The sequence below is a fragment of the Podarcis vaucheri genome, assembly GCF_965113315.1.
Source record: "Podarcis vaucheri genome assembly, chromosome: Z".
Lineage (NCBI taxonomy): Eukaryota > Metazoa > Chordata > Lepidosauria > Squamata > Lacertidae > Podarcis > Podarcis vaucheri.
In genome coordinates, this window is record NC_138758.1 from 2,635,413 (window position 1) to 2,647,750 (window position 12,338).

The window sequence follows — 12,338 nt, forward strand, 5'->3', positions numbered from 1 at the left end:
CAGTCGGCCCAGCGAGGCAGCGGCAGAGACTGATCCGCGGCCTCCGTCTCCGCAGCGTCACCCTCCGCCCGCCTACGGGGAGGGGACACCCGCGGGGGAGGGGAGGGAATCGCGAGGGGGGGGCGGGGTGCCCCAAGTGCGTTTGGGGCGCGTGCGAGTCCTGGCTGAGAATGGTGAGGGACGGGGGGTGGGAGGGAGGGGGTCCGAAATGGGGGCGGGGAGGCTGTGAGGCGAAGGGTGAGGGTGGCGGGGGGAGCGCTGAGGGGGAAATAATGGGGTGCTCTGGTGGAGGCCGAGGAGGATGTGAGGAGGATTGTGAGCGATGTGAGGGGCAGCTGGAGTGGGGGGTGGGGTGCCCATAATGGGGGCACCTTGGCGCGGGGGGAAGACGCTGAAGATGGATGTGAGGAGGAATAAGAGGGACACGTAGAACTGGGGGGAGGGGCAGCTGAGGGGGAAATGGGGATCCCTAGGTGTGGGGTGTCCTGATGATGCTGGGGGGTCGCTGTGGTGGATCGGAGAGCGAAAGGGGCTCAGGTAAACTGGGGTGGGGGGAATTGTGAGGGGCAAAGTAACTGAGGGGAAATGGCAACTTGGGCTGAAGGGGGGAATGCAGTGGGGGGTCAGGTAAGAGAGAATATTGGGGGGGATAATGGAGGCCTAATTGCAAATACACTGGGGAGATCGAGGAAGTTCAGGGGTGGGGGTAAGCAGTGTTCCAAAGGAAAGTGGGGCGCAGAGGCGTGGGTGAATTGGGGTGCTGAGAAGGACCGGAGGGGCAGGGCATAGGAGCTCAAAACAACAAGTTTTAGTGGGGTAAAAGAGAAGCCAATGTGGGATGTTGGGGGAGTCGTAGGGTGAACTTCAGGGAAAGTAGGGGACACCACTGGGGAGAAGGAATCTTTGATTGTAATTATACTCATTGCTTTGTCCAGAGTTACACTGGAAACATAGAGAGAGCTGTGCCCTCAAGGAGCTTATACTCTAAGATGCAGGAAGGGAGACCAGGGTATGAAATAGAAACGCTGAGGAGGAGAAACTTTGTGGAGGATGGTGAAGGGACAAAGCCTGGTAAAAGCCCTGTTGAAAAGGTGGGTTTGGAGGATGGGGGCTAATGGGGAAACTGGGATCCATAGCTGAGTGAGCTTGGCCTGAGAGCAGTATGGGAGGAAGCTGAGAGAGATTTGGGCCTTTAATTGAGTGAGCTGGAGGGAAGGTGCAGAGCCTGAACTCAGAAGGAGCATAGAAAAAATGGGGATCCAGGGGGATTGAATAAGGGAAAGCTGAAAGTGTGGGAGCATGGATGGGAAACCTGTGGCCTTTAAGATGTTGGACTCCAGTTCCCATCATCCCCAGCCACAAGAGGCCATAGTCTGGGATGATGGAAGTTGTAGTACAGCTGGAAGGCACCTTGAATGGTACTGAAAGGGAGCACACATCTTTCAATTTTTTTCAATTGGTACCCACAGTGATTTACATGTGCAAAGGATGATTGCATCATATATTTATTTATTTATTGCATTAAAAGTTGTTTCTGTTTTATATTCCACGTTGCTCAGGTGGGATACAGGCCTTCCATCCTCACAACAGCTCTGTGTCATAGGTTAGACCAGGGGTTGCCAACCTGCTGGGCATGAAAGCTTCTGTTGGTGCTCCAGACTCTGAGCTTTCATTTAAAATAGAATTAAGCCCTCTTAGAAAGAAAGCTATGGGGCAAAATTTACAGGTGACTTCCAAGTGATTTCTGTGAGATGAGAGTGGTATGGCTCCCTTCTGTGTTTTTCAACTTGTACTGAAGAATGCTCTACTGTTATTATATAGCAACAGCATCGGTGTGCATATGCAATCTCCATAATTAGGAGCAGCAGGGTATAGCTGACTTCCCATGGTAAGCAAAAGGTTGTCAGAGGTAGTTGTCTCTGTGATTTTGTGTAATGTCACACACTCCACAGCAGCCATTTTGTATTATGCCATACCCCCTTTGTGGTAGTAATTTTGTGACTGGCACCTCAGCACTCTCTCAAAATTTGAAATGTTCCCAGTATTGTAGTCCAAAAAGGTTAGTGACCCCTGGTTAGACAGAGAAACTGGTTACAGTCACATTGGGCTTTATGGCTGAGTGAGGATTTAAACTGTGGTGTGCAAGAGACTTAAATAAGAACAGGAAAATCGACAATGGTTAAAAAAACACGTTGCCCTTTCCACTTTCGTTTCTGCCTAGGGCTGTTGTAGGCCCTTGGATACAAGAACATAAATTCCCAATTCCCACCCTTACTCCACCTTTCCTTTCTGATTAATACTAAATGTTGATGGTGCAACATGTTTACTTAGGAATCACTCCCAAATAAGTATGCACAGAATTGTTGCCCAAGCCTAAAAAAACCTGACATGCATGAAAATTTGCTTCCTTTCCTTTTTTGCCTGACAAAAAAAACATTCTGAAAAACTCGAAAGGCTTATATATTCTTTCACCAATGTAAATTAAGCAAATAAGACATCTTTTAAAAAGTAAAAAAGAGCCCTGCTGGATCAAACCAAGGAGCTCCATTCTCTTGCTTTCCCGGGTCATAAACCAGATGCCTCTTAGGTTTAAGCAGCATAAGAGACCAACTAAGTTTGTTCTTGGTACTTTTTCTGAAGAAGTGTGCATGCACACGAAAGCTCATACCAAGAACTAACTTAGTTGGTATCTAAGGCACTACTAGACAATTTTTTAATATATATATATATATATATATATGCTTTCGTAGATTTTCACGGGTACAGGAATGCAGGTTTTGGTGTCTTCGGGTGTCTTCCCGTGTAAGAGTCGGGGTGTCTGTGCGACGTTTCGACGAGGTCTCACTCGTCATCTTCAGGCTGGTGCTTTCGGCTTCTTGTTACTGGAACAGAGCAGAATCTGGTGTTTGAGTTCCTATAAATACTGTTGAGGGGTGTGGTGTATAGCCTCCAACGTTCTGGGCAGAGAGGAAGTTCCTAGATTAGTGTGCCTTTTCTTCTTTTGTTCCTTAATTACTTGAGGGATATCTTGGGTGATTTCATGAGTGATATTCTGAATACCAAGAAGCCGAAACAAGAAGCCGAAAGCACCAGCCTGAAGATGACGAGTGAGACCTCGTCGAAACGTCGCACAGACACCCCGACTCTTACACGGGAAGACACCCGAAGACACCAAAACCTGCATTCCTGTACCCGTGAAAATCTACGAAAGCATATATATATATATATATATATATATATATATATATATATATATATATATTTCTATTGATTCTGCAATGCATTTGAAAATGGACAGAGGTGGTCCCAGTATACTTTGCCCAATGCTGTCGTATGGAAGCATGTACCAAGATCGCAATTGCCACTTCTTCACATGTGCAAAGAAGAAAGGGGGAGGGTTTTCAAATGCGTATCAAGTAACCACACCCATCTTTGTGGACAGCACGATCTATAATGGAAAGAAGCACATTGTGGACTCAAACTACTAGTTTTTGCTTTAAATGGATAAATATGTACACAGACTTAGGGGACCATTGTTTGGATGAAGCCTGTAACCTTTTTTCTGTAGCAGTTCCTCAGCAACTGGTGCTCAGTGGCATACTGCCTATGAACCAGGAGTGTACCACAAAATTAATCTGGATATCTTTTAAGAGGGCAGTAAAAAATGCAACTAATGCCTGAATTCTATCAGCAACTCATGGCTTAAACCAATACTGTTTACATATCTCAGAATTATATCAGTTAATAATAAATAATAATAATAATAATAATTTATTTGTACCCCACCCATCTGGCTGGGTTTCCCCAGCCACTCTGGGCGGCTTCCATAGAAACCAAAAATACAGTAAAATATCACAGATTAAAAACTTCCCTGAACAGGGCTGCCTTAAGATGTCTTCTAAATGTCAGGTAGTTATTTATTGCTTTGACATCTGATGGGAGGGCGTTCCACAGGGCGGGCGCCACTACCGAGAAGGCCCTCTGCCTGGTTCCCCGTAGCTTTGCTTCTCGCAATGAGGGAACCGCCAGAAGGCCCTCGGCGCTGGACCTCAGCGTCCGGGCAGAACGATGGGGGTGGAGACGCTCCTTCAGGTATACTGGACCGAGGCCGTTTAGGGCTTTAAAGGTCAACACCAGCACTTTGAATTGTGCTCGGAAACGTACTGGGAGCCAATGTAGGTATTTCAAGACCAGTGTTATGTGGTCTTGGCGGCCGCCCCCAGTCACCAGTCTAGCTGCCGCATTCTGGATTAGTTGTAGTTTCCGAGTCACCTTCAAAGGTAGCCCCACGTAGAGCGCATTGCAGTAGTCCAAGCAGGAGATAACCAGAGCATGCACCACTCTGGCGAGACAGTCCGCGGGCAGGTAGGGTTAAGCCTATGCACTACCACACAGGATTTTTCCAAGTTCTCAAAGGTATTAAAACTTTCAATTTACTTTGCTCCCTTGCCATCCTGTAATAACAAATTTGTTTGCAGTCTGATTGAACTAAAAGCATAATATCCCTTAGTCATCTGACAAACTGTCCTTATTTCTCTCTCCCAGGTAGACTATTTTGTGATAAATGGTTTTGAGGGCTCATACTATATGCAATATTTACACATTTTTAAAATAATGAAACCATTGAAAAGTAGGTGTTTCTAAAATAAAACCCAGTCTTAATTGCATTCTGCAACATTTCAGGAAATTCAAAAGTACCCATTCATTGGATTTCTGAATGTCCATTGAGCTACTGAACAGTCTTTGACCGCTTTGAACCCAGCAATCTTCAGCTGATCCAGACCCAGAACCCACCTCGGACACCCAACCTACAATGTAGAACTTTCACTTTCAGTTAGTACTAATAACACACATTGCTAATCCTAAAATGGCAGTTAAGAGGAATACTGTATACATAGCGTTACCTTGGTACTACTATTACCAGGGATATTTTGCCCTTATGTCACCTTTCCTGTGTATATAACGGGATACATAATCAAAGGAACGGGGGAGGACAGGCAAAGCCCGCCTTGGGAAGCAGTCTCTGTGCCACAAATTATTTTTTCCAGTAAAAGTGTTGCCTATCTAACCCTCTTTCTGGTGCTGCAGCGCCAGCAGCACAGGCAGCTAGCTTCCTTGGTGAGTTTTCTGTTGGCCTCCTTGTAGCTTCAGGTTAAAAGCAGCTTAAATATCCATTTTGGTTAAGCAAGAATCAGCCAAAGTGTAATGTGTATTTGGAATGTTGTGTTTATTACTTTTTTTTGGTAAAGTTTTAAATTATTATTTCATTTTATAATGTATATCAAACAAAGAACAATAATAATAGACAAAAATTAAAAGAACAACCAAAACTATAAAATAGGCACATAGAATTAGTAGTTGCACGTCTTAGAAATAACAAGTCTTTATTGCTGTTGTCAATGCAATAGCAAGTTGTGAGAACATAAGAGCCCTACTGCATCAGGCCAAGTTTTTTGATTTTTGAACAGATGTAGGCCATCACAGTCCAGTGTAAAAGAATAATTATAAATATTTCAATGAACAAACAAAGAAATGTAGAACAATGCTCTGAATTTGCACATCAGCTGCTAATCTTGGTCCTCATGATGGATATGGCATTACAATATAAAGTTTGTATTTCTATTCTCACTTTGAAAAACTGCATTTTAAATTATAGAGTTGTATCCTCCACTTTTCTACCAAATTTAATTCTGATATCTGATATTAGAAGGTGTTACTGCATTGTGAACAGACACACAAATAGAATGTGCTATAGACAAATTAAAGGCCACTTGCTCAGTAATGTTATTTGGGGATGAAATAGGAGAATCAAGAAATACTGATCTAGCCTATTCTGATCCCACCATAATCCCACACTATTAATTAGTTGGGGGTATGCTATCCTGGAACCTTGATTGTGGACCAAGGACAGAAATTTTCATCTTTCAGCCTTGGAAGGAAGTGACCATGTCCTCTTGGGGTTCATTAGGCAGAGGAAAGGGAAAGCCGAGTGTAAGCAGATGTATACTCTTGAATTTAGGAAAGCTGATTTCAAAAAGCTTAAGGAAATGCTGGGTGTGATCCCATGGTCAAAAATACTCAAAGAGAAGGGAGTTCACAATGGATGGGAGTTTCTGAAAGGTGATATATTGAATGCAGAATTGCAAACAATTACAACAAGAAATAAAGGTTGGAGGTATCTAAAGAAACCAGCGTAGCTATATAATTAGTTTTTAGATGACCTGAGATTTAAAAGGGGATTTTATAATAAGTGGAAGAAGTGGCAAATCATGAAGGAAGCATATAAATGAGTATCCAAATCTTGCAGGGAAAAGATCAGGCAGGCTAAAATTCAGAATGAGCTCAGGCTTGCAAGGGGTGAAAAATAATAAAATGTGAAGCAAGAAGAAGAACAAGCAATTAGGTCAGGCTTCCTCAACCTTGGCCCTCCAGATGTTTTTGACCTACAACTCCCATGATCCCTAGCTAGCAGGACCAGTGGTCAAGGATGATGGGAATTGTAGTCTCAAAACATCTGTAGGGCCAAGGCTGAGGAAGCCTGAATTAGGTCCGCTGTGTTGAGAAGCTGGAGAAATGCTGAGTGATGACAGAGAGAAGGCAGAAAAACTGAATACCTGCTTTGCCTCTGTCTTCACCTGAAAGGAAAACAGTCCCCAACTTGGTGATAATACAATAAATGATGCAGGCAGGGAGCTGCAGCCCAAGATAGGAAAATAGGTAGTAAGGGAACACCCAGCTACTTTAAATGAATTTAAACCTCTAGGAACTGATTAACTATATGCAAGGGTACTAAAAGAACTTGTAGATGTAATCTCAGAGCCCCTGCAAATAATCATTGAGAATTCTTAGAAAACAGATAAGGTCTCTGTGGACTGAAGACGGGCAAATGTTGTCCCCATCTTTAAAAATCGGGGGGAGGAGAAGACCCTGGCAACTACTTGGTGTTGATACTAAGAAAAGTTTTTGAACAGATAATGAAATGGTGCATGATGGCTTAGAAAAGGATACTGTGATTTCTAAGATTATGAATTTCTCAAAAGAAGTCACGCCAAGCCAATTCATTTCTCTCTCTCCCTCTAGCGTTACAAGCTTCCTGGACCAGGGGAATACTATGGATGTCATGTTTGTTGATTTCACTAAGACTTTCAACAAAGTCCCCTATTTTCCCTTGGAGAAGCTGATAAAATGGAGGCAGTGGAAGACAGGAGTGCCTGGCGTGCTCTGGTCCATGGGGTCACAAAGAGTTGGACACGACTAAACAACAACAATACATTGTTACTTTTAGGTGAATTTGTAGATGGTTGACTGACCAAGCCAAAAAGTGTTCACCAGAGGTTCTGCATCATCCTGGAAAAAAGTGACAAATGGATGCTTATCAAATTTGCGGGTGACACCAAACTGGGTGGGGTAGCTAATACCTCAGAAGATAGGATCAAGATTCAAGATAACCTTAACAGACTGGAGAACTGGGACCAAACTAACAAAATGAATTTCAATAGGGACAAATGTAAGGTTCTAAATTTAGGCAGGAATAATCCACTTGCACAAATATAGAGTGGAGTACAGCTGACTTGCCTTGTGAAAAGGATCTAGGGGTCTTTGTAGAGCACAAATGTAACATGAGTCAACAGTGTGATACAGCAGCAAAAAAAAGTTAATGGGTTTCTAGGTTGCATCAATAGAAGTCTAGTCCAGATCCAGTAAAAGTCCTGCTCTATTCTGCCTTGGTCAGACCACACCTGTCCAGTTCTGGGCACCACAGTTTAAGAAGGATATTGTCAAGCTAGAACATACGCAGAGAAGGGCAACCAAGATGATCAAGGGTCTGGAAACCAAGCCTTATGAGGAACAGTTGAGGGAGTTGTGTGTTTTGAGAAGACTCTGAGGTGGTAAGATGCCTATCGTCAAATACCTGATGGGTTGTCACATGGAAGATGACGCAAGCTTGATTTTTCCTACTCCAAAGGGTAGGACTGGAACTGATGGCTTCAATTTTCAAGAAAGGAGATTCCAAGTAAATATTAGGAAGAACTTTCTGAGGGTATGAGCTGTTTGACAGTGGGAACAGACTACCTTAAAAGGTGGTGAACTCCCTTTCATTTGATGTCTTTAAAGAGAAGTTGGCCATCTGTCTGGGATTATTTAGCTGTGATTCCTGCATTGCTGGGGATTTAACTAGATGACCCTTGAGGTCCTTTCCAACTTTACAATTCTATGATCTGTCAAAGATCACTCAAGTCCAAGAACTGATTACAGAAAGTTAGACTAGATTATCATTGAATGCTTCTTGAAACTGTTCAGTTGTGACAGACCTAACACTAATTGCTTCTGAGTATCGGTGATAAAGAGGGTGGATTTAACTACAGAATGATGATTCACCATGGTGACTAACAATCCAGAAGCCTGACCAGGAAATCAAGTCATAATTTTCACCTGCCTTTAAAGACGTATTTACAGTAATAAATTATGTGCAAATTGTCTCTGAACCTTTCTTAAATGATCCAGCAGCCAGCCAATGGAACTTACTACAAAAGGGTCTGAATGTGGATAAAATTTTGGCATAAATGCAATATATTAAGAGTAGATTCCAAGTCTGTTCACAGCCCCTACAGCCTGAGACTACTTTGTGCAAGCATGATTTAGACATGAAATATTTACACACCAACTCCAAACAGAACCAACTGATAAACATTTAATTTTTGTTAGGTGACTTTAAAAATATGCTTCACAAATTGAAACCTCAGTTCAATTTATTCATTGCTAGGAGGCTTGTGGGTTTAAATAAGTTGTTTCAGGATCTATATAATATATTTTACTGGGTCACTTAACACTGAAGACCATAGGAAGCTTTTTTATTTTATGAAGTTCTTTGCAACTTAGAAGCTTGCCACTTTTACCAAAATAATTGTTTCAATAAAAATTGAGACATATAATTTTAACTATATTAAGTTTGATAACTGAGGCCAGGAGAACAGCTATACACAAAACAGATACAGTTTTTGTATAATGGGAAATTACAAGGGAGTAGTGGGTTTCTCCCCCAAATGCCTATTTAAAAACTCAATGTGAAAAAAAGTATTGATGGAATTCTCACCCCTGTTCACAGATGGTGACACCAAACTACAAAAGTGACTTGAATGTTGATATTTTACCTCTAGAAACACCTGCTCCAATCCTGCCCAAATGAAAGCTCATTATATCTATTGTATAAACAAGGAGATAAATGCCTTCTTGAGAACTGGTGAGTCAAAATGAACTCCCAACAAATCAGCTCTTCTTCCAACATCGTAATATAGCTTGCCTTTTCTTCCCTCATCTGAAACTAGGAGGTGGCTGAGCTAGTACCGTATTTTTCGCTCTATAACACGCACCTGACCATAACACGCACATAGTTTTTAGAGGAGGAAAACAAGAAAAAAATATTCTAAACGAAATAGTGGATATATGATTTTTGTGGTTCATGCTGTGGCCACAGACATGTGATCTGACAGTGAGTTTGGAGTAGCCCAATGCAAAAATCCTGAGGATCCATGTGGATCCATGCTTTGTAACCACGGAGGAGGGAAGGAAGGGAAACTATGGATCCTCTGCTCGCGACTGCAGCAGATCCACCCCCTCCCCCGCCACCCGCAGGCATTTGCTCCAAAACACACACAGACATTTCCCCTGACTTTCTAGGAGGAAAAAAGTGAGTGTTATGGTGCAAAAAATACGGTATTTGAATTTGAACGACAGAAGTATGCCCTGAACATGTGTATCAGATTTTATTTCAGTGCCACATGATAGCCAGCAGAATGTGCAACTGGTCCACAGCTCTCTTGAAGACAATTAAGTTTTCAGTGAACCAAAATCTAGGTTTTCAAAAGTTTCCAGTGCTACAGAAATGACGGGTGGCAGTGTTATGGAAATGACAGGTTAAAGTTGTTACAATGTTACAAATATTATGTCAATGTATCTTTTCAACTTGACAGCTCAGGAAAGATACCTAGTTTTATAAATTCATATAAAATCAGTAGTTTGACCGATTCTCTTCATTCCAACGCCATTTTGGCGTTAGAGGAAAGGACTCCTTTACCTTTCTCTCCTGCCATAATCTCTCAAGGGTGAGGGCACATACACATAAACCTCACCCAAAGGTGGCAATCACTGAACTGATAACTGACCATAAAATCCCAAGAGCTCATCCCCGGACTTGCCCCAGGACAAGAATATGTAAAGAGTTCTACTGCTCTTTGGTAATAGGTACTTGAGAGGTGTTAAGAGAAATGTCTGGGCATGTTTGTCAAGGTTGAACTAGTGTAATCCCTGTCTACCCCATCCCTTTTGTGATATGTCAGTGATGTAATGATGATGTATCAGTGATGCTATACAAACTGTATTCTGGGATATTGTAGGAAGTTTTAAAAGTTGATATTACCCCATGCTCGGGGTTCTTACTCCTGTGGGGACCTGTTGCACAACTATAAAGTTAATGGTCTACTGACTGCTATTTTGCTCCAAATTACTTGGCTGGAACTTTCTTCTTTTACTGACCGCATGGACCCTCAGGGGACTTGCACCCTGATGAGCTGTGCTGTTGAGTAGTCTCACCCCGGAATTTTTCCTTATCACCAGATACTTTAAAGTTGATGACCAAAGTCATTATTGATTAGCACAGTGTTTCCCAACCGGTGTTCCGCGGCACACTAGTGTGCCGCGGGACGTTGCCTGGTGTGCCGTGGGAGGGAGGCGGGCGAGTCGGGCGGCGAGAGGCGGGGCGGCGGCGGCGAGGATCCGCGTCGAGCCGGGGGCGGCTCTGCGGTGGTGGTGCCAAGCTTTCTCTCTCCATTCTCCCCTCACACACACACACACACAGGAAATAACACAGGATCAGCTGACAGGACCTGGCCAATGGGGCGGCGGCGGGGCAGCGTGCGCAAAAGGGAGGAGCGCAAGACAGCGGACGAGGAGGAGGCCGGCATGTCCGGGCAGCAGCAGCAACAACAGCAGCAGCAACTCCCGGCGACGGCTCCTCAAGCCCCGGGCAACCCTACTCCCTCACCGGCCTCGGCCGCCCTCCTGCTCCACCCGCCGCCGCCTCCCCCGCCGCCGCCGGCCACCTCAGCCCCCCCGCCGCCCCCTCCTCCGCCCGCTATCGCCGCCGCCACCACCACAGCCGCCGCCACCTCAGCTGGGCCCATGACTGCCGGGAGTGGCGGCGGCAGCAGCAGCGCCCCGGCACCCTTCCCTCACGGTGGCGACCCGGCCCTGAATGAGCAGGAGAAGGCGCTCAAGCGGCTCTACCCAGCCGTGGACGAGCAGGAGACGCCGCTGCCGCGCTCCTGGAGCCCGAAGGACAAATTCAGCACAGTGGCGTAGCGTGGGGGGTGCCAGGGGTGCCAGCCACACCGGGCGCAACACTGGGGGGGGGGCGCGAGTCCAGAGGGAAGGGACAAGCAATCGAGGCTTGGTTGGGGTGGGGGGTCGTCGTCTCCGCCACTGCTTCTGTTTTCCGCTGCGCTGAGGCAAGCTGGGCGCGGCCAGGCATGCAAGCGCAGCGCCTGGCCAAGCGCTGCAGCTTGGGGAGCCGGCGCCTTAGCGCCTCGCCGTCGGCCGCGCAGCCGTTGCCCAAGCTCGACAACTCATGGAGGGCGCCTCTCTCTGCCTGGAGGGGAGGGGCTTTCCCTGCTCTTTGTTCCGTTTGAGCAAACACAGCAAGGAAACAGAGCAGGGTGGGCAGTAAGACCCTGAGGCAGAATGCAGGAAAGCAGCCGCTTCCTCTTTTCAGGCTTCCCTTCTCCGGTACCTACCCACCCACGTTTATTGCGAGGGAAATCTAGCTGACTGCAGGGAAGGGGTTGGGTGCATGTAATGTGTGACAAAGGCATCAGGTGTACGTCTTGGGTGGAAAGGGTATAAGGGTGGGGAGGTAGAGTGCATTTAAAAAAACCAAAACATTGTGGATTTAAACAAGGAAAATGTAGCATAATCTACTGTTTGTAAGGGCCCTTTGGGATTGGTTTTACCCATCTCAGACAGTTAGCTCATAGTGTAAATAAAGATGGCTGTTGTTTACATTTTTTTAATAAAAGCATCAACAACAAGAAGAAGAGTTTGGATTTGATATCCCGCTTTATCACTCCCCTTCAGGAGTCTCAAAGCGGCTAACCATCTCCTTTCCCTTCCTGCCCCACAACAAACACTCTGTGAGGTGAGTGGGGCTGAGAGACTTCAGAGAAGTGTGACTGGCCCAAGGTCACCCAGCAGCTGCATGTGGAGGAGCGGAGACGCGAACCTGGTTCCCCAGATTACGAGACTACCGCTCTTAACTACTACACCACACTGGCTCTCCTTTTGCA

General features: G+C 45.1%; 1 long non-coding RNA gene across 1 annotated transcript; it reads left to right on the forward strand.

Moving 5' to 3' along the window:
* Positions 1-638: 638 nt before the first annotated feature.
* LOC309523587 lies at positions 639-8,480 on the forward strand. The gene is made up of 2 exons (XR_014215457.1): positions 639-1,091; positions 7,081-8,480. It is a non-coding gene; the product is annotated as an uncharacterized lncRNA (long non-coding RNA).
* The last annotated feature ends 3,858 nt before the right edge of the window (positions 8,481-12,338 follow it).